This window comes from Lethenteron reissneri, chromosome 65 (genome assembly GCF_015708825.2).
Source record: "Lethenteron reissneri isolate LAM-NWPU_2019-01 chromosome 65, ASM1570882v1, whole genome shotgun sequence".
Classification (NCBI taxonomy): Eukaryota; Metazoa; Chordata; class Hyperoartia; order Petromyzontiformes; family Petromyzontidae; genus Lethenteron; species Lethenteron reissneri.
The window spans coordinates 3,815,367-3,843,096 of NC_083843.1; the positions used below are offsets into that span (position 1 = coordinate 3,815,367).

Genomic DNA, 27,730 nt, shown 5'->3' on the forward strand with positions numbered 1-27,730 from the left:
CACACACACACACGTGGCGTGCACGCGCACACACACACACACGTGGCGTGCACGCACACACACACACACACGTGGCGTGCACGCACACACACACACACGTGGCGTGCACGCACACACACACACACACACGTGGCGTGCACGCACACACACACACACGTGGCGTGCACGCACACACACACACACACACACACGTGGCGTGCACGCACACACACACCACACACACGTGGCGTGCACGCACACACACACACACACGTGGCGTGCACGCGCACACACACACACACGTGGCGTGCACGCGCACACACACACGCACGTGGCGTGCACGCGCACACACACACGCACGTGGCGTGCACGCGCACACACACACACGCACGTGGCGTGCACGCGCACACACACACACACGCACGTGGCGTGCACGCACACACACACACACACGTGGCGTGCACACACACCACACACACGTGGCGTGCACACACACACATACACGTGGCGTGCACGCGCACACACACACACGTGGCGTGCACGCGCACACACACACACACACGTGGCGTGCACGCACACACACACACACACGTGGCGTGTACGCACACACACACACACACGTGGCGTGTACGCACACACACACACACGTGGCGTGCACGCACACGCACACACACACGTGGCGTGCACGCACACACACACACACACGTGGCGTGCACGCGCACACAAACACACACGTGGCGTGCACGCGCACACAAAACACACACGTGGCGTGCACGCGCACACAAACACACACGTGGCGTGCACGCGCACACACACACACACGTGGCGTGCACGCGCACACACACACACACACGTGGCGTGCACGCGCACACACACACACACACGTGGCGTGTACACACACACACACACGTGGCGTGCACGCGCACACACACACACACGTGGCGTGCACGCGCACACACACACACACGTGGCGTGCACGCGCACACACACACACACGTGGCGTGCACGCGCACACACACACACACACGTGGCGTGCACGCGCACACACACACACACACACACGTGGCGTGCACGCGCACACACACACACACGTGGCGTGCACGCACACACACACACGTGGCGTGCACGCACACACACACACGTGGCGTGCACGCACACACACACACACACGTGGCGTGCACGCACACACACACACACGTGGCGTGCACGCACACACACACACACACGTGGCGTGCACGCACACACACACACGTGGCGTGCACGCACGCACACACACACACGTGGCGTGCACGCGCACACACACACGTGGCGTGCACGCGCGCACACACACACACACGTGGCGTGCACGCGCACACACACACACACGTGGCGTGCACGCGCACACACACACACACGTGGCGTGCACGCGCACACCACACCACGCACGTGGCGTGCACGCGCGCACACACACGCACGTGGCGTGCACGCGCGCACACACACGCACGTGGCGTGCACGCGCGCACACACACGCACGTGGCGTGCACGCGCACACACACGCACGTGGCGTGCACGCGCACACACACAAGCACGTGGCGTGCACGCGCACACACACACGCACGTGGCGTGCACGCGCACACACACACGCACGTGGCGTGCACGCGCACACACACACGCACGTGGCGTGCACGCGCACACACGCACGTGGCGTGCACGCGCACACACGCACGTGGCGTGCACGCGCACACACACGCACGTGGCGTGCACGCGCACACACACACGCACGTGGCGTGCACGCGCACACACACACGCGGCGTGCACGTGCACACACACACACACACACGTGGCGTGCATGCGCACCACAACACACACACACGTGGCGTGCACGCGCACACACACACACACACGTGGCGTGCACGCGCACACACACACACACACACACGTGGCGTGCACGCGCACACACACACACACCACGTGGCGTGCACGCGCACACACACACACACACACACACGTGGCGTGCACGCGCACACACACACACACGTGGCGTGCACGCGCACACACACACACACACGTGGAGTGCACGCGCACCACACACACACACGTGGCGTGCACGCACACACACACACCCGTGGCGTGTACACACACACACACACGTGGCGTGCACGCGCACACACACACACACGTGGCGTGCACGCGCACACACACACACACGTGGCGTGCACGCGCACACACACACACACACACGTGGCGTGCACGCGCGCAACACACAACACACACGTGGCGTGCACGCACACACACACACACACACGTGGCGTGCACGCACCACACAACACACGTGGCGTGCACGCACACACACACCACACACGTGGCGTGCACGCGCCACACACACACACACACGTGGCGTGCACGCACACACACACACACACGTGGCGTGCACGCCACACACACACGTCGGCACACACACAACCACACGTGGCGTGCACGCACCACACACACACACGTGGCGTGCACGCACACACACACACACGTGGCGTGCACGCACACCACACACACACGTGGCGTGCACGACACGCACACACACCGTGGCGTGCACGCACACGCACACGACCACGTGCTTGCACGCAACACGCACACACACACGTGGCGTGCACGCACACGCACACACACACGTGGCGTGCACGCACACACACACACACCACGTGGCGTGCACGCGCACACAAACACACACTGGCGTGCACGCACACACCACACACTTGCCGTTCACCACACACACACACACACACACTGGCGTGTACACACACACACCACGTTGCGTGCACGCGCACACACACACACACGCGTGCACGCGCACACACACACACACGGCGTGCACGCGCACACACACACACACACGTGCGTGCACGCGCACACACACACACACACGTGGCGTGCACGCGCACACACACACACACACACGTGGCGTGCACGCGCACACACACACACACACACACGTGGCGTGCACGTCGCACACACACACACACACACGTGGCGTGCACGCTGCACACACACACACACACACGTGGCGTGCACGCGCACACACACACACACACGTGGCGTGCACGCACACACACACACACACGTGGCGTGCACGCACACACACACACACACGTGGCGTGCACGCACACACACACACACGTGGCGTGCACGCACACACACACACACGTGGCGTGCACGCACACACACACACACACACGTGGCGTGCACGCACACAACACACACACGTGGCGTGCACGCACACACACACACACACACGTGGCGTGCACGCACACACACACACACACGTGGCGTGCACGCAGCACACACACACACACGTGGCGTGCACGCGCACACACACACCACGTGGCGTGCACGCGCACACACACACACGTGGCGTGCACGCGCACACACACACACACGTGGCGTGCACGCGCACACACACACACACGTGGCGTGCACGCGCACACACACACACACGTGGTGTGCACGCGCACACACACACACGTGGCGTGCACTCGCACACACACACACACACGTGGCGTGCAAGCGCACACACACACACACACGTGGCGTGCACGCGCACACACACACACACGTGGCGTGTACGCGCACACACACACACACGTGGCGTGTACGTGCACACACACACACACGTGGCGTGTACGCGCGCACACACCACACGTGGCGTGTACGAGCGCACACACACACGTGGCGTTACCGCAACACACACACGTGGCGTGTACGCACACACACACACACGTGGCGTGTACAGCACACACACACGCACGTGGCGATGCACGCGCACACACACACGCACGTGGCGTGCACGCGCACACACACACGCACGTGGCGTGCACGCGCACACACACACGCACGTGGCGTGCACGCGCACACACACACGCACGTGGCGTGCACGCGCACACACACACGCACGTGGCGTGCACGCGCACACACACACGCACGTGGCGTGCACGCGCACACACACGCACGTGGCGTGCACGCGCACACACACACGCACGTGGCGTGCAACGCGCACACACACACGCACGTGGCGTGCACGCGCACACACACACGCACGTGGCGTGCACGCGCACACACACACGCACGTGGCGTGCACGCGCACACACACACGCACGTGGCGTGCACGCGCACACACACACGCACGTGGCGTGCACGCTCACACACACACACACGTGGCGTGCACGCGCACACACACACACACGTGGCGTGCACGCATACACACACACACGTGGCGTGCACGCGCACACACACACACACACACACACGTGGCGTGCACGCGCACACACACACACACACGTGGCGTGCACGCGCACACACACACGCACGTGGCGTGCACGCGCACACACACACACACGCACGTGGCGTGCACGCGCACACACACACACACGCACGTGGCGTGCACGCGCACACACACAAACACGCACGTGGCGTGCACGCGCACCACACAAACACGCACGTGGCGTGCACGCGCACACACACAAACACGCACGTGGCGTGCACGCGCACACACACACACGCACGTGGTGTGCACGCGCACACACACACACGCACGTGGCGTGCACGCGCACACACACACGCACGTGGCGTGCACGCGCACACACACACGCACGTGGCGTGCACGCGCACACACACACGCACGAGGCGTGCACGCGCACACACACACGCACGTGGCGTGCACGCGCACACACACACGCACGTGGCGTGCACGCGCACACACACACGCACGTGGCGTGCACGCGCACACACACACGCACGTGGCGTGCACGCGCACACACACACGCACGTGGCGTGCACGCGCACACACACACGCACGTGGCGTGCACGCGCACACACACACGCACGTGGCGTGCACGCGCACACACACACGCACGTGGCGTGCACGCGCACACACACACGCACGTGGCGTGCACGCGCACACACACAAGCACGTGGCGTGCACGCGCACACACACACACACACACGTGGCGTGCACGCGCACACACACACGCACGTTGGCGTGCACGCGCACACACACACGCACGTGGCGTGCACGCGCACACACACACACACGCACGTGGCGTGCACACACACATACACGTGGCGTGCACGCGCACACACACACACACGTGGCGTGCACGCGCACACACACACACACACACGTGGCGTGTACGCACACACACACACACACACGTGGCGTGTACGCACACACACACACACGTGGCGTGCACGCACACGCACACACACACGTGGCGTGCACGCACACGCACACACACACGTGGCGTGCACGCGCACACACACACACACGTGGCGTGCACGCGCACACAAACACACACGTGGCGTGCACGCGCACACAAACACACACGTGGCGTGCACGCGCACACAAACACACACGTGGCGTGCACGCGCACACAAACACACACGTGGCGTGCACGCGCACACAAACACACACGTGGCGTGCACGCGCACACACACACACGTGGCGTGCACGCGCACACACACACGTGGCGTGCACGCGCACACACACACACACACGTGGCGTGTACACACACACACGTGGCGTGCACGCGCACACACACACACACGTGGCGTGCACGCGCACACACACACACACGTGGCGTGCACGCGCACACACACACACACACACGTGGCGTGCACGCGCACACACACACACACGTGGCGTGCACGCGCACACACACACACACACACGTGGCGTGCACGCGCACACACACACACACGTGGCGTGCACACAAACACACACACGTGGCGTGCACGCACACACACACGTGGCGTGCACGCACACACACACACACACGTGGCGTGCACGCACACACACACGTGGCGTGCACGCACACACACACACGTGGCGTGCACGCACACACACACACACACGTGGCGTGCACGCACACACACACACACGTGGCGTGCACGCACACACACACACACACGTGGCGTGCACGCACACACACACACGTGGCGTGCACGCACGCACACACACACACGTGGCGTGCACGCGCACACACACACGTGGCGTGCACGCGCGCACACACACACACGTGGCGTGCACGCGCACACACACACACACACACGTGGCGTGCACGCGCACACACACACACACACACGTGGCGTGCACACGCACACACACACGCACGTGGCGTGCACGCGCGCAAACACACGCACGTGGCGTGCACGCGCACACACACACGCACGTGGCGTGCACACGCACACACACACGCACGTGGCGTGCACGCGCACACACACACGCACGTGGCGTGCACGCGCACACACACACGCACGTGGCGTGCACGCGCACACACACACACACACGTGGCGTGCACGCGCACACACACACACACACACGTGGCGTGCACGCACACACACACACGTGGCGTGCACACACACACACACACGTGGCGTGCACACACACACATACACGTGGCGTGCACGCGCACACACATACACACGTGGCGTGCACGCGCACACACACACACACACACACGTGGCGTGCACGCACACACACACACACACGTGGCGTGCACGCACACACACACACACACGTGGCGTGTACGCACACACACACACACGTGGCGTGCACGCACACGCACACACACACGTGGCGTGCACGCACACACACACACACACGTGGCGTGCACGCGCACACAAACACACACGTGGCGTGCACGCGCACACAAACACACACGTGGCGTGCACGCGCACACAAACACACACGTGGCGTGCACGCGCACACACACACACACGTGGCGTGCACGCGCACACACACACACACGTGGCGTGCACGCGCACACACACACACACACGTGGCGTGTACACACACACACACACGTAGCGTGCACGCGCACACACACACACACGTGGCGTGCACGCGCACACACACACACACGTGGCGTGCACGCGCACACACACACCACACACACGTGGCGTGCACGCGCACACACACACACACACGTGGCGTGCACGCGCACACACACACACACACGTGGCGTGCACGCGCACACAACACACAACGTGGCGTGCACGCACCACACACACACGTGGCGTGCACGCACACACACACACACACGTGGCGTGCACGCACACACACACACACACGTGGCGTGCACGCACACACACACACGTGGCGTGCACGCACACACACACACACACGTGGCGTGCACGCACACACACACACGTGGCGTGCACGCACGCACACACACACACGTGGCGTGCACGCGCACACACACACGTGGCGTGCACGCGCGCACACACACACACGTGGCGTGCACGCGCACACACACACACACGTGGCGTGCACGCGCACACACACACACACACGTGGCGTGCACGCGCACACACACACGCATGTGGCGTGCACCGCGCGCACACACACGCACGTGGCGTGCACGCGCGCACACACACGCACGTGGCGTGCACGCGCACACACACGCACGTGGCGTGCACGCGCACACACACAAGCACGTGGCGTGCACGCGCACACACACACGCACGTGGCGTGCACGCGCACACACACACGCACGTGGCGTGCACGCGCACACACACACGCACGTGGCGTGCACGCGCACACACACACGCACGTGGCGTGCACGCGCACACACGCACGTGGCGTGCACGCGCACACACGCACGTGGCGTGCACGCGCACACACGCACGTGGCGTGCACGCGCACACACACACGCACGTGGCGTGCACGCGCACACACACACGCACGTGGCGTGCACGCGCACACACACACGTACGTGGCGTGCACGCGCACACACACACGCACGTGGCGTGCACGCGCACACACACACGCGGCGTGCACGTGCACACACACACGGGCGTGCATGCGCACACACACACACACACACGTGGCGTGCATGCGCACACACACACACACACACACGTGGCGTGCATGCGCACACACACACACACACACACGTGGCGTGCACGCGCACACACACACACACACACGTGGCGTGCACGCGCACACACACACACACACGTGGCGTGTACACACACACACACACGTGGCGTGCACGCGCACACACACACACACGTGGCGTGCACGCGCACACACACACACACGTGGCGTGCACGCGCACACACACACACACACGTGGCGTGCACGCACACACACACACACACGTGGCGTGCACGCACACACACACACACACGTGGCGTGTACACACACACACACACGTGGCGTGCACGCGCACACACACACACACGTGGCGTGCACGCGCGCACACACACACACACGTGGCGTGCACGCGCACACACACACACACACACGTGGCGTGCACGCGCGCACACACACACACACGTGGCGTGCACGCACACACACACACACGTGGCGTGCACGCACACACACACACACACGTGGCGTGCACGCACACGCACACACACACGTGGCGTGCACGCACACGCACACACACACGTGGCGTGCACGCACACGCACACACACACGTGGCGTGCACGCACACGCACACACACACGTGGCGTGCACGCACACACACACGTGGCGTGCACGCACACGCACACACACACACGTGGCGTGCACGCACACGCACACACACACACACACACGTGGCGTGCACGCGCACACAAACACACACGTGGCGTGCACGCGCACACAAACACACACGTGGCGTGCACGCGCACACAAACACACACGTGGCGTGCACGCGCACACAAACACACACGTGGCGTGCACGCGCACACACACACACACACGTGGCGTGCACGCACACACACACACGTGGCGTGTACACACACACACACGTGGCGTGCACGCGCACACAAACACACACGTGGCGTGCACGCGCACACAAACACACACGTGGCGTGCACGCGCACACAAACACACACGTGGCGTGCACGTGCACACAAACACACACGTGGCGTGCACGCGCACACACACACACACACGTGGCGTGCACGCACACACACACACGTGGCGTGTACACACACACACACACGTGGCGTGTACACACACACACACGTGGCGTGCACGCGCACACACACACACACACACGTGGCGTGCACGCGCACACACACACACACACGTGGCGTGCACGCGCACACACACACACACACACACGTGGCGTGCACGCGCACACACACACACACACACGTGGCGTGCACGCGCACACACACACACACACACACGTGGCGTGCTCGCGCACACACACACACACACACGTGGCGTGCACGCGCACACACACACACACACACGTGGCGTGCACGCGCACACACACACACACACACACACGTGGCGTGCACGCGCACACACACACACACGTGGCGTGCACGCACACACACACACACACGTGGCGTGCACGCACACACACACACACGTGGCGTGCACGCACACACACACACACACGTGGCGTGCACGCACACACACACACACGTGGCGTGCACGCACACACACACACACACACGTGGCGTGCACGCACACACACACACACACGTGGCGTGCACGCGCACACACACACACACGTGGCGTGCACGCGCACACACACACACGTGGCGTGGCAACGGCGCACACACACACACGTGGCGTGCACGCGCACACACACACACACGTGGCGTGCACGCGCACACACACACACACGTGGCGTGCACGCGCACACACCACACACGTGGCGTGCACGCGCACACACACACACGTGGCGTGCACGCGCACACACACACGTGGCGTGCACTCGCACACACACACACACGTGGCGTGCAAGCGCACACACACACACACACACGTGGCGTGCACGCGCACACACACACACACACGTGGCGTGTACGCGCACACACACACACACACGTGGCGTGTACGCGCACACACACACACACACGTGGCGTGTACGCGCACACACACACGTGGCGTGTACGCACACACACACACGTGGCGTGTACGCACACACACACACGTGGCGTGTACGCACACACACACACACACACGTGGCGTGTACACACACACACCGACACCTGGCGTGCACCCACACACACACACACGTGGCGTGTACACACACACACACGTGGCGTGTACACACACACACACACGTGGCGTGTACGCACACACAGACACGTGGCGTGTACTCACACACACACACACGTGGCGTGTACGCGCACACACACACACACGTGGCGTGTACGCACACACCCACACACACACGTGGCGTGTACGCACACACACACACACACGTGGCGTGTACGCACACACACACACGTGGCGTGTACGCACACACACACACGTGGCGTGTACGCACACACACACACGTGGCGTGTACGCACACACACACACACACGTGGCGTGTGCGCACACACACACACAAACGTGGCGTGTACGCACACACACACACACACGTGGCGTGTACGCACACACACACACACACGTGGCGTGTACGCACACACACACACACGTGGCGTGTACGCACACACACACACGTGGCGTGCACGCGCACACACACACACGGCGTGCACGCGCGCACACACACACACACGGCGTGCACGCGCGCACACACACACACACACGTGGCGTGCACGCGCGCACACACACACACACGTGGCGTGCACGCGCGCACACACACACACACACACGTGGCGTGCACGCGCGCACACACACACACACACACGTGGCGTGCACGCGCGCACACACACACACACACGTGGCGTGCACGCGCTCACACACACACACACACGTGGCGTGCACGCGCTCACACACACACACGTGGCGTGCACGCGCACACACACACACACGTGGCGTGCACGCGCACACACACACACACGTGGCGTGCACGCGCACACACACACACGTGGCGTGCACACGCACACACACACACGTGGCGTGCACGCGCACACACACACACACGTGGCGTGCACGCGCACACACACACACACACACGTGGCGTGCACGCGCACACACACACACACGTGGCGTGCACGCGCACACACACACACACACGTGGCGTGCACGCGCACACACACACACGTGGCGTGCACGCGCACACACACACACACACGTGGCGTGCACGCTCGCACACACACACACACACACGGCGTGCACGCTCGCACACACACACACACACACGTGGCGTGCACGCACACACACACACACACGTGGCGTGCACGTGCACACACACACACACACACGTGGCGTGTACGCGCACACACACACGTGGCGTGTACTCACACACACACACGTGGCGTGTACGCACACACACACACACACACACGTGGCGTGTACGCACACACACACACACACGTGGCGTGTACGCACACACACACACACACGTGGCGTGTACGCACACACACACGTGGCGTGTACGCACACACACACGTGGCGTGTACGCACACACACACGTGGCGTGTACGCACACACACACACACACACGTGGCGTGTACGCACACACACACACACACGTGGCGTGCACGCGCGCACACACACACACACGTGGCGTGCACGCGCGCACACACACACACACACGTGGCGTGCACGCGCGCACACACACACACACACGTGGCGTGCACGCGCACACACACACACGTGGCGTGCACGCGCTCACACACACACACACACGTGGCGTGCACGCGCACACACACACACACGTGGCGTGCACGCGCACACACACACACACGTGGCGTGCACGCGCACACACACACACACGTGGCGTGCACGCGCACACACACACACGTGGCGTGCACGCGCACACACACACACGTGGCGTGCACGCGCACACACACACACACGTGGCGTGCACGCGCACACACCACACACACACGTGGCGTGCACGCGCACACACACACACACGTGGCCTGCACGCGCACACACACACACACGTGGCGTGCACGCGCACACACACACACACACGTGGCGTGCACGCGCACACACACACACACACGTGGCGTGCACGCTCGCACACACACACACACACGTGGCGTGCACGCACACACACACACACACGTGGCGTGCACGTGCACACACACACACACACGTGGCGTGTACGCACACACACACACGTGGCGTGTACGCACACACACACACGTGGCGTGTACTCACACACACACACGTGGCGTGTACGCACACACACACACACACACACGTGGCGTGTACGCACACACACACACACACGTGGCGTGTACGCACACACACACGTGGCGTGTACGCACACACACACACACACGTGGCGTGTACGCACACACACACACACACGTGGCGTGTACGCACACACACACACACACGTGGCGTGTACGCACACACACACACAAACGTGGCGTGTACGCACACACACACACACGTGGCGTGTACGCGCACACACACACACACACACGTGGCGTGTACGCACACACACACACACGTGGCGTGTACGCACACACACACACGTGGCGTGCACGCGCGCACACACACACACACGCGGCGTGCACGCGCGCACACACACACACGTGGCGTGCACGCGCGCACACACACACACACACGTGGCGTGCACGCACACACACACGTGGCGTGCACGCACGCACACACACACACACACGTGGCGTGCACACACACACACACACGTGGCGTGCACGCGCACACACACACACGTGGCGTGCACGCGCACACACACACACACACGTGGCGTGCACGCGCACACACACACACGTGGCGTGCACGCGCACACACACACACACGTGGCGTTCAAGCGCACACACACACACACACGTGGCGTGCACGCGCACACACACACACACACGTGGCGTGTACGCGCACACACACACGTGGCGTGTACGCGCACACACACACACACGTGGCGTGTACGCGCACACACACACACACGTGGCGTGTACGCGCACACACACACGTGGCGTGTACGCACACACACACACGTGGCGTGTACGCACACACACACACACACGTGGCGTGTACACACACACACACACACGTGGCGTGCACGCACACACACACACACACACGTGGCGTGTACGCACACACACACACACGTGGCGTGTACGCACACACACACACACGTGGCGTGTACGCACACACACACACGTGGCGTGTACTCACACACACACACGTGGCGTGTACGCGCACACACACACACACGTGGCGTGTACGCACACACACACACACACGTGGCGTGTACGCACACACACACACGTGGCGTGTACGCACACACACACACGTGGCGTGTACGCACACACACACACGTGGCGTGTACGCACACACACACACACACGTGGCGTGTGCGCACACACACACGTGGCGTGTGCGCACACACACACACACACGTGGCGTGCACGCGCACACACACACACACGTGGCGTGCACGCGCACACACACACACACGTGGCGTGCACGCGCACACACACACACACACGTGGCGTGCACGCGCACACACACACACACACGTGGCGTGTACACACACACACACACGTAGCGTGCACGCGCACACACACACACACGTGGCGTGCACGCGCACACACACACACACGTGGCGTGCACGCGCACACACACACACACACACGTGGCGTGCACGCGCACACACACACACACACGTGGCGTGCACGCGCACACACACACACACACGTGGCGTGCACGCGCACACACACACACACGTGGCGTGCACGCACACACACACACGTGGCGTGCACGCACACACACACACGTGGCGTGCACGCACACACACACACACACGTGGCGTGCACGCACACACACACACACACGTGGCGTGCACGCACACACACACACGTGGCGTGCACGCACACACACACACACACGTGGCGTGCACGCACACACACACACGTGGCGTGCACGCACGCACACACACACACGTGGCGTGCACGCGCACACACACACGTGGCGTGCACGCGCGCACACACACACACGTGGCGTGCACGCGCACACACACACACACGTGGCGTGCACGCGCACACACACACACACACGTGGCGTGCACGCGCACACACACACGCATGTGGCGTGCACGCGCGCACACACACGCACGTGGCGTGCACGCGCACACACACACGCACGTGGCGTGCACGCGCACACACACAAGCACGTGGCGTGCACGCGCACACACACACGCACGTGGCGTGCACGCGCACACACACACGCACGTGGCGTGCACGCGCACACACACACGCACGTGGCGTGCACGCGCACACACACACGCACGTGGCGTGCACGCGCACACACACACGCACGTGGCGTGCACGCGCACACACGCACGTGGCGTGCACGCGCACACACGCACGTGGCGTGCACGCGCACACACGCACGTGGCGTGCACGCGCACACACACACGCACGTGGCGTGCACGCGCACACACACACGCACGTGGCGTGCACGCGCACACACACACGTACGTGGCGTGCACGCGCACACACACACGCACGTGGCGTGCACGCGCACACACACACGCGGCGTGCACGTGCACACACACACACACACACGTGGCGTGCATGCGCACACACACACACACACACGTGGCGTGCATGCGCACACACACACACACACACGTGGCGTGCACGCGCACACACACACACACACACGTGGCGTGCACGCGCACACACACACACACACGTGGCGTGTACACACACACACACACGTGGCGTGCACGCGCACACACACACACACGTGGCGTGCACGCGCACACACACACACACGTGGCGTGCACGCGCACACACACACACACACGTGGCGTGCACGCACACACACACACACACGTGGCGTGCACGCACACACACACACACACGTGGCGTGTACACACACACACACACGTGGCGTGCACGCGCACACACACACACACGTGGCGTGCACGCGCGCACACACACACACACGTGGCGTGCACGCGCACACACACACACACACACGTGGCGTGCACGCGCGCACACACACACACACGTGGCGTGCACGCACACACACACACACGTGGCGTGCACGCACACACACACACACACGTGGCGTGCACGCACACGCACACACACACGTGGCGTGCACGCACACGCACACACACACGTGGCGTGCACGCACACGCACACACACACGTGGCGTGCACGCACACGCACACACACACGTGGCGTGCACGCACACACACACGTGGCGTGCACGCACACGCACACACACACACGTGGCGTGCACGCACACGCACACACACACACACACACGTGGCGTGCACGCGCACACAAACACACACGTGGCGTGCACGCGCACACAAACACACACGTGGCGTGCACGCGCACACAAACACACACGTGGCGTGCACGCGCACACAAACACACACGTGGCGTGCACGCGCACACACACACACACACGTGGCGTGCACGCACACACACACACACACGTGGCGTGCACGCGCACACACACACGTGGCGTGCACGCGCGCACACACACACACGTGGCGTGTACACACACACACACACGTGGCGTGCACGCGCACACAAACACACACGTGGCGTGCACGCGCACACAAACACACACGTGGCGTGCACGCGCACACACACACACACACGTGGCGTGCACGCACACACACACACGTGGCGTGTACACACACACACACACGTGGCGTGTACACACACACACACGTGGCGTGCACGCGCACACACACACACACACACGTGGCGTGCACGCGCACACACACACACACACGTGGCGTGCACGCGCACACACACACACACACACACGTGGCGTGCACGCGCACACACACACACACACACACACGTGGCGTGCACGCGCACACACACACACACACACACGTGGCGTGCTCGCGCACACACACACACACACACGTGGCGTGCACGCGCACACACACACACACACACGTGGCGTGCACGCGCACACACACACACACACACGTGGCGTGCACGCGCACACACACACACACGTGGCGTGCACGCACACACACACACACACGTGGCGTGCACGCACACACACACACACGTGGCGTGCACGCACACACACACACACACGTGGCGTGCACGCACACACACACACACGTGGCGTGCACGCACACACACACACACACGTGGCGTGCACGCACACACACACACACACGTGGCGTGCACGCGCACACACACACACACGTGGCGTGCACGCGCACACACACACACGTGGCGTGCACGCGCACACACACACACGTGGCGTGCACGCGCACACACACACACGTGGCGTGCACGCGCACACACACACACGTGGCGTGCACGCGCACACACACACACACGTGGCGTGCACGCGCACACACACACACACGTGGCGTGCACGCGCACACACACACACGTGGCGTGCACGCGCACACACACACACGTGGCGTGCACTCGCACACACACACACACGTGGCGTGCAAGCGCACACACACACACACACACGTGGCGTGCACGCGCACACACACACACACACGTGGCGTGTACGCGCACACACACACACACACGTGGCGTGTACGCGCACACACACACACACACGTGGCGTGTACGCGCACACACACACGTGGCGTGTACGCACACACACACACGTGGCGTGTACGCACACACACACACGTGGCGTGTACGCACACACACACACACACGTGGCGTGTACACACACACACACACACGTGGCGTGCACGCACACACACACACACGTGGCGTGTACACACACACACACGTGGCGTGTACGCACACACACACACGTGGCGTGTACGCACACACACACACGTGGCGTGTACTCACACACACACACACGTGGCGTGTACGCGCACACACACACACACGTGGCGTGTACGCACACACCCACACACACACGTGGCGTGTACGCACACACACACACACACGTGGCGTGTACGCACACACACACACGTGGCGTGTACGCACACACACACACGTGGCGTGTACGCACACACACACACGTGGCGTGTACGCACACACACACACACACGTGGCGTGTGCGCACACACACACACAAACGTGGCGTGTACGCACACACACACACACACGTGGCGTGTACGCACACACACACACACACGTGGCGTGTACGCACACACACACACACACGTGGCGTGTACGCACACACACACACACGTGGCGTGTACGCACACACACACACGTGGCGTGCACGCGCACACACACACACGGCGTGCACGCGCGCACACACACACACACGGCGTGCACGCGCGCACACACACACACACACGTGGCGTGCACGCGCGCACACACACACACACGTGGCGTGCACGCGCGCACACACACACACACACACACGTGGCGTGCACGCGCGCACACACACACACACACACGTGGCGTGCACGCGCGCACACACACACACACACGTGGCGTGCACGCGCTCACACACACCACACACACGTGGCGTGCACGCGCTCACACACACACACGTGGCGTGCACGCGCACACACACACACACGTGGCGTGCACGCGCACACACACACACACGTGGCGTGCACGCGCACACACACACACGTGGCGTGCACACGCACACACACACACGTGGCGTGCACGCGCACACACACACACACGTGGCGTGCACGCGCACACACACACACACACGTGGCGTGCACGCGCACACACACACACACGTGGCGTGCACGCGCACACACACACACACACGTGGCGTGCACGCGCACACACACACACGTGGCGTGCACGCGCACACACACACACACACGTGGCGTGCACGCTCGCACACACACACACACACACGGCGTGCACGCTCGCACACACACACACACACACGTGGCGTGCACGCACACACACACACACACGTGGCGTGCACGTGCACACACACACACACACACGTGGCGTGTACGCGCACACACACACGTGGCGTGTACTCACACACACACACGTGGCGTGTACGCACACACACACACACACACGTGGCGTGTACGCACACACACACACACACGTGGCGTGTACGCACACACACACACACACGTGGCGTGTACGCACACACACACGTGGCGTGTACGCACACACACACGTGGCGTGTACGCACACACACACGTGGCGTGTACGCACACACACACACACACGTGGCGTGTACGCACACACACACACACACGTGGCGTGCACGCGCGCACACACACACACACACGTGGCGTGCACGCGCGCACACACACACACACACGTGGCGTGCACGCGCGCACACACACACACACACGTGGCGTGCACGCGCACACACACACACGTGGCGTGCACGCGCTCACACACACACCACACGTGGCGTGCACGCGCACACACACACACGTGGCGTGCACGCGCACACACACACACACGTGGCGTGCACGCGCACACACACACACACGTGGCGTGCACGCGCACACACACACACGTGGCGTGCACGCGCACACACACACACGTGGCGTGCACGCGCACACACACACACACGTGGCGTGCACGCGCACACACACACACACACGTGGCGTGCACGCGCACACACACACACACGTGGCCTGCACGCGCACACACACACACACGTGGCGTGCACGCGCACACACACACACACACGTGGCGTGCACGCGCACACACACACACACACGTGGCGTGCACGCTCGCACACACACACACACACGTGGCGTGCACGCACACACACACACACACGTGGCGTGCACGTGCACACACACACACACACGTGGCGTGTACGCACACACACACACGTGGCGTGTACGCACACACACACACGTGGCGTGTACTCACACACACACACGTGGCGTGTACGCACACACACACACACACACACGTGGTGTGTACGCACACACACACACACGTGGCGTGTACGCACACACACACGTGGCGTGTACGCACACACACACACACACGTGGCGTGTACGCACACACACACACACACGTGGCGTGTACGCACACACACACACCACGTGGCGTGTACGCACACACACACAAACGTGGCGTGTACGCACACACACACACACGTGGCGTGTACGCGCACACACACACACACACACGTGGCGTGTACGCACACACACACACACGTGGCGTGTACGCACACACACACACGTGGCGTGCACGCGCGCACACACACACACACACACGTGGCGTGCACGCACACACACACGTGGCGTGCACGCACGCACACACACACACACACGTGGCGTGCACACACACACACACACGTGGCGTGTACGCACACACACACACACGTGGCGTGTACGCACACACACACACGCGGCGTGCACGCGCGCACACACACACACGTGGCGTGCACGCGCGCACACACACACACACACACGTGGCGTGCACGCACACACACACGTGGCGTGCACGCACGCACACACACACACACACGTGGCGTGCACACACACACACACACGTGGCGTGCACGCGCACACACACACACGTGGCGTGCACGCGCACACACACACACACACGTGGCGTGCACGCGCACACACACACACGTGGCGTGCACGCGCACACACACACACACGTGGCGTTCAAGCGCACACACACACACACACGTGGCGTGCACGCGCACACACACACACACACGTGGCGTGTACGCGCACACACACACGTGGCGTGTACGCGCACACACACACACACGTGGCGTGTACGCGCACACACACACACACGTGGCGTGTACGCGCACACACACACGTGGCGTGTACGCACACACACACACGTGGCGTGTACGCACACACACACACACACGTGGCGTGTACACACACACACACACACGTGGCGTGCACGCACACACACACACACACACGTGGCGTGTACGCACACACACACACACGTGGCGTGTACGCACACACACACACACGTGGCGTGTACGCACACACACACACGTGGCGTGTACTCACACACACACACGTGGCGTGTACGCGCACACACACACACACGTGGCGTGTACGCACACACACACACACACGTGGCGTGTACGCACACACACACACGTGGCGTGTACGCACACACACACACGTGGCGTGTACGCACACACACACACGTGGCGTGTACGCACACACACACACGTGGCGTGTGCGCACACACACACGTGGCGTGTGCGCACACACACACACACGTGGCGTGTACGCACACACACACACACACGTGGCGTGTACGCACACACACACACACACACGTGGCGTGTACGCACACACACACACGTGGCGTGCACGCGCACACACACACACACACGGCGTGCACGCGCGCACACACACACACGTGGCGTGCACGCGCGCACACACACACACACGTGGCGTGCACGCGCGCACACACACACACACAAGTGGCGTGCACGCGCGCACACACACACACACACACGTGGCGTGCACGCGCGCACACACACACACACACGTGGCGTGCACGCGCGCACACACACACACACACACGTGGCGTGCACGCGCGCACACACACACACACACACACGTGGCGTGCACGCGCGCACACACACACACACACACGTGGCGTGCACGCGCGCACACACACACACACACACGTGGCGTGCACGCGCGCACACACACACACACACGTGGCGTGCACGCGCGCACACACACACACGTGGCGTGCACGCGCTCACACACACACACGTGGCGTGCACGCGCACACACACACACACGTGGCGTGCACGCGCACACACACACACACGTGGCGTGCACGCGCACACACGCACACACGTGGCGTGCACGCGCACACACACACACACGTGGCGTGCACGCGCACACACACACACACGTGGCGTGCACGCGCACACACACACACACACGTGGCGTGCACGCGCACACACACACACACACGTGGCGTGCACGCGCACACACACACACACACGTGGCGTGCACGCGCACACACACACACACACGTGGCGTGCACGCTCGCACACACACACACACGTGGCGTGCACGTGCACACACACACGTGGCGTGTACTCACACACACACACGTGGCGTGTACGCACACACACACACACACACGTGGCGTGTACGCACACACACACACACGTGGCGTGTACGCACACACACACGTGGCGTGTACGCACACACACACACGTGGCGTGTACGCACACACACACACACACGTGGCGTGTACGCACACACACACACAAACGTGGCGTGTACGCACACACACACACAAACGTGGCGTGTACGCACACACACACACAAACGTGGCGTGTACGCGCACACACACACACAGACACGTGGCGTGTACGCACACACACACACACGTGGCGTGTACGCAAACACACACGCGGCGTGCACGCGCGCAAACACACACACGTGGCGTGCACGCGCGCACACACACACACGTGGCGTGCACGCGCGCACACACACACACGTGGCGTGCACGCGCTCACACACACACACGTGGCGTGCACGCGCACACACGCACACACGTGGCGTGCACGCGCACACACGCACACACACGTGGCGTGCACGCGCACACACACACACACGTGGCGTGCACGCGCACACAAACACACACACACGTGGCGTGCACGCGCACACACACACACGTGGCGTGCACGCGCACACACACACACACACGTGGCGTGCACGCTCGCACACACACACACACGTGGCGTGCACGCTCGCACACACACACACACACGTGGCGTGCACGCGCACACACACACACACGTGGCGTGCACGCGCACACACACACACACGTGGCGTGCACGCGCACACACACACACACACACACGTGGCGTGCACGCGCACACACACACACACACACGTGGCGTGCACGCGCACACACACACACACACGTGGCGTGCACGCGCACACACACACACACACGTGGCGTGCACGCGCACACACACACACACACGTGGCGTGTACGCGCACAGACACACACACGTGGCGTGTACGCACACACACACACGTGGCGTGTACGCACACACACACACACACACGTGGCGTGTACGCACACACACACACGTGGCGTGTACGCACACACACACACGTGGCGTGTACGCGCACACACACACACACGTGGCGTGTACGCGCACACACACACACACGTGGCGTGTACGCGCACACACACACACACGTGGCGTGTACGCGCACACACACACACACACGTGGCGTGTACGCACACACACACACACACGTGGCGTGTACGCGCACACACACACACACACGTGGCGTGTACGCGCACACACACACACACGTGGCGTGTACGCGCACACACACACACGTGGCGTGTACGCGCACACACACACACACGTGGCGTGTACGCGCGCACACACACGTGGCGTGTACGCGCACACACACACACACACACGTGGCGTGTACGCACACACACACACACGTGGCGTGTACGCACACACACACACACACGTGGCGTGTACGCACACACACACACGTGGCGTGTACGCACACACACACACACGTGGCGTGTACGCACACACACACACGTGGCGTGTACGCACACACACACGTGGCGTGTACGCACACACACACCCGTGGCGTGTACGCACACACACACACACACACACCCGTGGCGTGTACGCACACACACACACACACCCGTGGCGTGTACGCACACACACACACCCGTGGCGTGTACGCACACACACACACACACGTGGCGTGTACGCACACACACACTTGTGGCGTGTACGCACACAGACACTCGTGACGTGTACGCACACACTCGTGACGTGTACGCACACACACACACACGTGACGTGTACGCACACACACACACACGTGGCGTGTACGCACACACACACACACGTGACGTGTACGCACACACACACACGTGGCGTGTACGCACACACACACACGTGGCGTGTACGCACACACACGCTGGTGTTGTGTTGTCTGTTGTTTTGCTGTTGTCATACCGCAGTACGTGATACGTTGAATTGTAATGCTGTGATCATCACGCGTATGACGAATGCATATTAGTGTATACATACTAATATTCGTTAGTATTAGTGTACACAAACTAATATTCGTTAGTTTTAGTGTACACATACTAATATTCGTTAGTATAAGTGTACACATACTAATATTCGTTAGTATTAGTGTACACATACTAATATTCGTTAGTATTAGTGTACACATACTAATATTTGTTAGTATGAGTGTGCATATCCTAATATTTGTTAGCATTAGTGTACACATACTAATATTAATCAGTATTAGTGTGCATATACTAATATTCGTTAGTATTAGTGTACACATACTAATATGTGGCTGGGTCATGTAGCCCGCATGCCCAGCCACCACATGCCTAGACAGCTTTTGTTCGTCCGGATCGAGGGGGCTAAACGGGCGCGGCACGAGCTAGAGAAGAGATGGAGTGATATGGTACAGGAGGATGTGGAGCTGAGTGGACTTGCCGATGACTGGTACCAGCGGTGTCAAGATCGGACTCTGTGGAGGTGGCTCGTGAAGGACGCTACTGGGCAGTTGGAGACAGTCGCCCTCCAACAACAACGGAGGGCGGAGGAGCGACGCTCACAACAACGACCGGAGCGCCGGGTGGCTACAGCAGAGCAAGTTGTGCACACTCTTTGGTTTTTTCAGTAAAGTCACGTTGGTGAAAATAAAAAAGAAATGAAAACAACTAAATTAAATCACGACGTTTCAGAGGCAACACAAGCTTCCGTCTTCAGGTGGAACTGATACAGCAAATTTACTGTAGTGAGTGGAGAGAGCTATTAGAGACACGCGATTATTAAGGGTAAGGAGGGAGGAGTCAGGGAGGACCGCGGGGTAGGGGGGCGCCGTGTGGAGTGGGGGGATAAGCTGAGTTAAGCTGATTAATAACATCCTTTTTTATGATGCAGGGGAGGGTGAGTATTGGGGTAGGGGGATTAGAGAGGCACATGGGCCTAATGCTCATGTACCATGGATGGGGTGGGGGCGGGGGTGAGTGGGGGGGGGGTCAATTTTACACGATTGAAACACTGTACGTCAAATTTCCTCGTGATTGTAGTGTGTAAGGCTGGGAGTAAAAGACTGGAGATATGGATATGAATATAAACTATAAGGCAGCTAAAGTTTAACTTGGTTAAATTGCCACTATTTTAAAAAATGCTAGGAAACCCATTAGCAACATCTGCTAAAACGAGCGCTCTGAACTCGCAAATTTGAAAAAGAGGTATGACATAGTCATCCTCTCGGCCGACAAGGGCAATGCCACTGTCAACAAAATGCAGGGACCTGGCAGCTACTCCAAAATCAATAGAGATCCGACTAACAGCCTAACTACTGAAACCAACAAGATCATTGCCAGTTCGACTTACCTATTCGAACCAGTCAAACGGCTCTCCCTAAAACCCTCGGCTGCTAGACCACCCAGATTTTATAGTCTTCCCAAGATCCATAAAGGTACCCCACTACGGCCCATCATGTCCACGATCAACTCACCTACCTACATACTAGCCCGTTTTCTATCGGATACTCTGCTTCCCTTAACTGGCAAGACCACTTCAGCAGTACTTAATTCAACTCACTTGGTCTCTCTAATCAAGGACATTTCACTGTCCCCTGATGATGTCCTCGTCAGCTTTGATGTGGTCTCTCTATTCACCAAGGTTCCTGTGCCTGACACCATAGCAATAATTGAAGACTTAGTGCAACATGGACTGAACCCTGATGTCCCTGCACTGGTTAGGCACTGCCTCACCAACACGTACTTCACCTGGAATGGTAGCTTCTACAAACAAAATGAGGGTACCCCTATGGGTTCCCCCTTGTCACCAGTGATAGCCAATGTTTTCATGGAGAAATTTGAAACAGACGCCATCCAGACATCCACCCTGCGTCCTTCCCTGTGGAAAATATATGTGGATGACACTTTCGTCATTTGGCCACATGGCCTACCAGCATTGAACCAATTTCTCGACCACATTAACTCCATACATCCATCCATCAAATTCACCATGGAAGTGGAGAAGGATGGCAAGCTACCATTCTTGGATGTTCTGTTTGCGAGGAGGTCCAATGGCTATTTGGGACATTCTGTCTACAGGAAGGCCACCCACACAGATTCCTATCTGAAGCCTGATTCTCACCACCATCCGGCACAAAAGAATTCCTTAATCAAAACACTACACCATAGGGCCCACTGCATCTCTGACCAACACCACCTGGCCAGTGAATTAGAACATGTGTTGTGTGGTAAGAAGGACGCTGAAGCCAGTCGTGTAGGGGCTGACCCCCAACTCTTTATTTAAGGGCTTGCGCCTAACTCGGGGGAAGGGGTTAACACAGAGTTATTAACTAATCTCCCCAGGGGAAGGGTACTGGGAGTTCCCTACACCCTACCAGGCTATCAGGCCCTTCCCACAGCACTGACCGTGGGTTCATCCAACTCGGCCAGCCGGGTTTAGCAGCCCTTTAGCCTGGCTCTCAAACCCTCTATCCCGGAGCCCCCTACTCCCCTAACACTCACTCTCTTGGATCACCGCGAAGACCCCGTCTACGTCACGGGTCTCCCCTCAAATACCCCGGGGGGCATGACGTCACTTTTCCTTGACGGCATTCCCCCCGAGGCGAGTGTGACCTGACGTCAGCACTCCACTCCTCAACACATGTACACATGGCTCTTAAGATGAACGGATACTCGAACCGTGCTATCCACCAAGCTGTTTCTCCCACCGTGGAGAAACAACCCCCTGAGACTCCGATCAAAATCATTACGTGGCGATACATAGCAGGCGTCACCAAAAATATTTCCAAAATTCTGGACAAACACACGATCCAGGTCCGATTCAGTACAGTAAACAAGATCCGAGATCTGATCCCATCCGTAAAGGATGTCATTCCTGACTTACAGTACCCTTGTGTCTACAAACTGAGTTGCATTTGTGGTAATTGTTATATCGGGGAAACGAAACGACATGTATCTGACCGCATTCGCGAGCACAAGTCAAATTTGAAACACGGTAGGACGAATTATTCTGCCGTGGCTGACCATTGTTACAACACGGTGGGTTCTCATGATATTGTTTTAACCGATACCAAAGTACTCTGCAAGCCATCTGGATACTACCAAAGATTTGTCCATGAAGCCATCCAGATATACAAATATAGACATAACTTCAACCGAGAGGATGGATTCAAGTTGAGCAATAATTGGAAGGATGTCATTAACCAAGTTAAACTTTAGCTGCCTTAGAGTTTATATTCATATCCATATCTCCAGTCTTTTACTCCCAGCCTTACACACTACCATCACTTGGAAATTAGATGTACAGTGTTTCAATCATGTAAAATTGTCCCCCCATCCCACTCTCCCCCCACCCATCCGTGGTAAATGAGCATTAGGCCCAGGAGCCTCTCTAATCCACGTACCCCAATGCTCACCCTCCCCTGCATCATAAAAAATGATGTAATTAATCGGCTTAACTCAGCTTTCCTATTAATCAGCTTAACTTCCGCCCCCGTGTTCACACGCCAGCCATCCCCTGCATCATAAAAATGATGTTATTAATCAGCTTAACTCAGCTCATCCCCCCCCCCCCGACTCCACACGGCGCCCCCCTACCCCGCGGTCCTCCCTGACTCCTCCCTCCTTCTTACCCTATATAATCGCGTGTCTCTAATAGCTCTCTCTACTCACTACAGTAATTTTGCTGTATCAGTTGCACCTGAAGACGGAAGCTTGTGTTGCCTCCGAAACTTCGTGATTTAATTTAGTTTTTTTCATTTTATTTTATTTTCACCTACGTGACTTTACCGAAAAAACCAAAGAGTATGGATCCTTGCAGTCACGAAAACTTCAAATCTAGAATTAAGTTGTGCACAGTAGGAGGCACAGGTGGTACATCAGCCAGTCATCTCAGTCAGTCGACCTGTGGCTTCTGTGTCTGCCGCGTGACCTCCTGCCAGCGAGCGTTCGACACTTCATGTTGCCTCAAGGTACACATAGCCTGGCACAAGCATTGTGGTGACGTCACCGCTACTTAGTGGCGAATGGCGGTTGTTGTTATACTAATTTTCGTTAGAATTAGTCTGCCTTTACTAATATTCGTTTGAATTAGTGCACATATACTAATATTCGTTAGTATTAGTGTAGACACTCATATTCGTTAGTAATTGTGTTCACAATAGTGAATAATTAGTAAATAATAATTTTTAAAAATACCACACTCATATGACCGTGGGTGTGCGTGCGGTGGTAGTGACCAGTGGTGACGATGCCAGCACCACGATGTGAACGCCACTCTCACAGCGTCTCTCTACAAACACGACGCCTGTACCACAGCCACCAGAGCCTCGCAAACTCTCAAACCCCCACACAGACATTGTGTGTCACAGCCTCGCACACTATCACATCCACGCATAGACATTGTGTGTCACAGCCTCGCACACTCTCACATCCACACACAGACATTGTGTGTCACAGCCTCGCACACTCTCACACCCACACACAGACATTGTGTGTCACAGCCTCGCACACTCTCACATCCACACACACACATTGTGTGTCACAGCCTCGCACACTCTCACATCCACACACAGACATTGTGTGTCACAGCCTCGCAAACTCTCACACCCACACACAGACATTGTGTGTCACAGCCTCGCACACTCTCACATCCACAAACAGACATTCTGTGTCGCAGCTTCGCACACCCTCACATCTACACACAGACATTGTGTGTCACTCCGCTGCTGGATGAGCGCCTCCCCACGCTGTGCGCGTCCTGTGGGGGGGGGGGGCGTTATCTGACCATACTTCACCGCTCTCGTCGGTACGCATTGGCGATGGTGGAGATCGTGAACAGAGCAGCGTAGAGGTACAGTACAACAATGGTTCACGCTACACTGCCTTTTGCTGGTGTGATGTGTGAACATTCGGCACGAGGGAGACAAAGGCGGCCGGGCGT

The 27,730-nt window shown here is 60.6% G+C and overlaps 1 protein-coding gene across 1 annotated transcript in view; it reads right to left on the reverse strand.

Annotated features, from left to right (window-relative positions):
- Positions 1-27,730, reverse strand: part of LOC133359640 (E3 ubiquitin-protein ligase TRIM11-like) — a 45,245-nt gene that overhangs the window by 3,507 nt on the left and 14,008 nt on the right. The window lies entirely within an intron of this gene.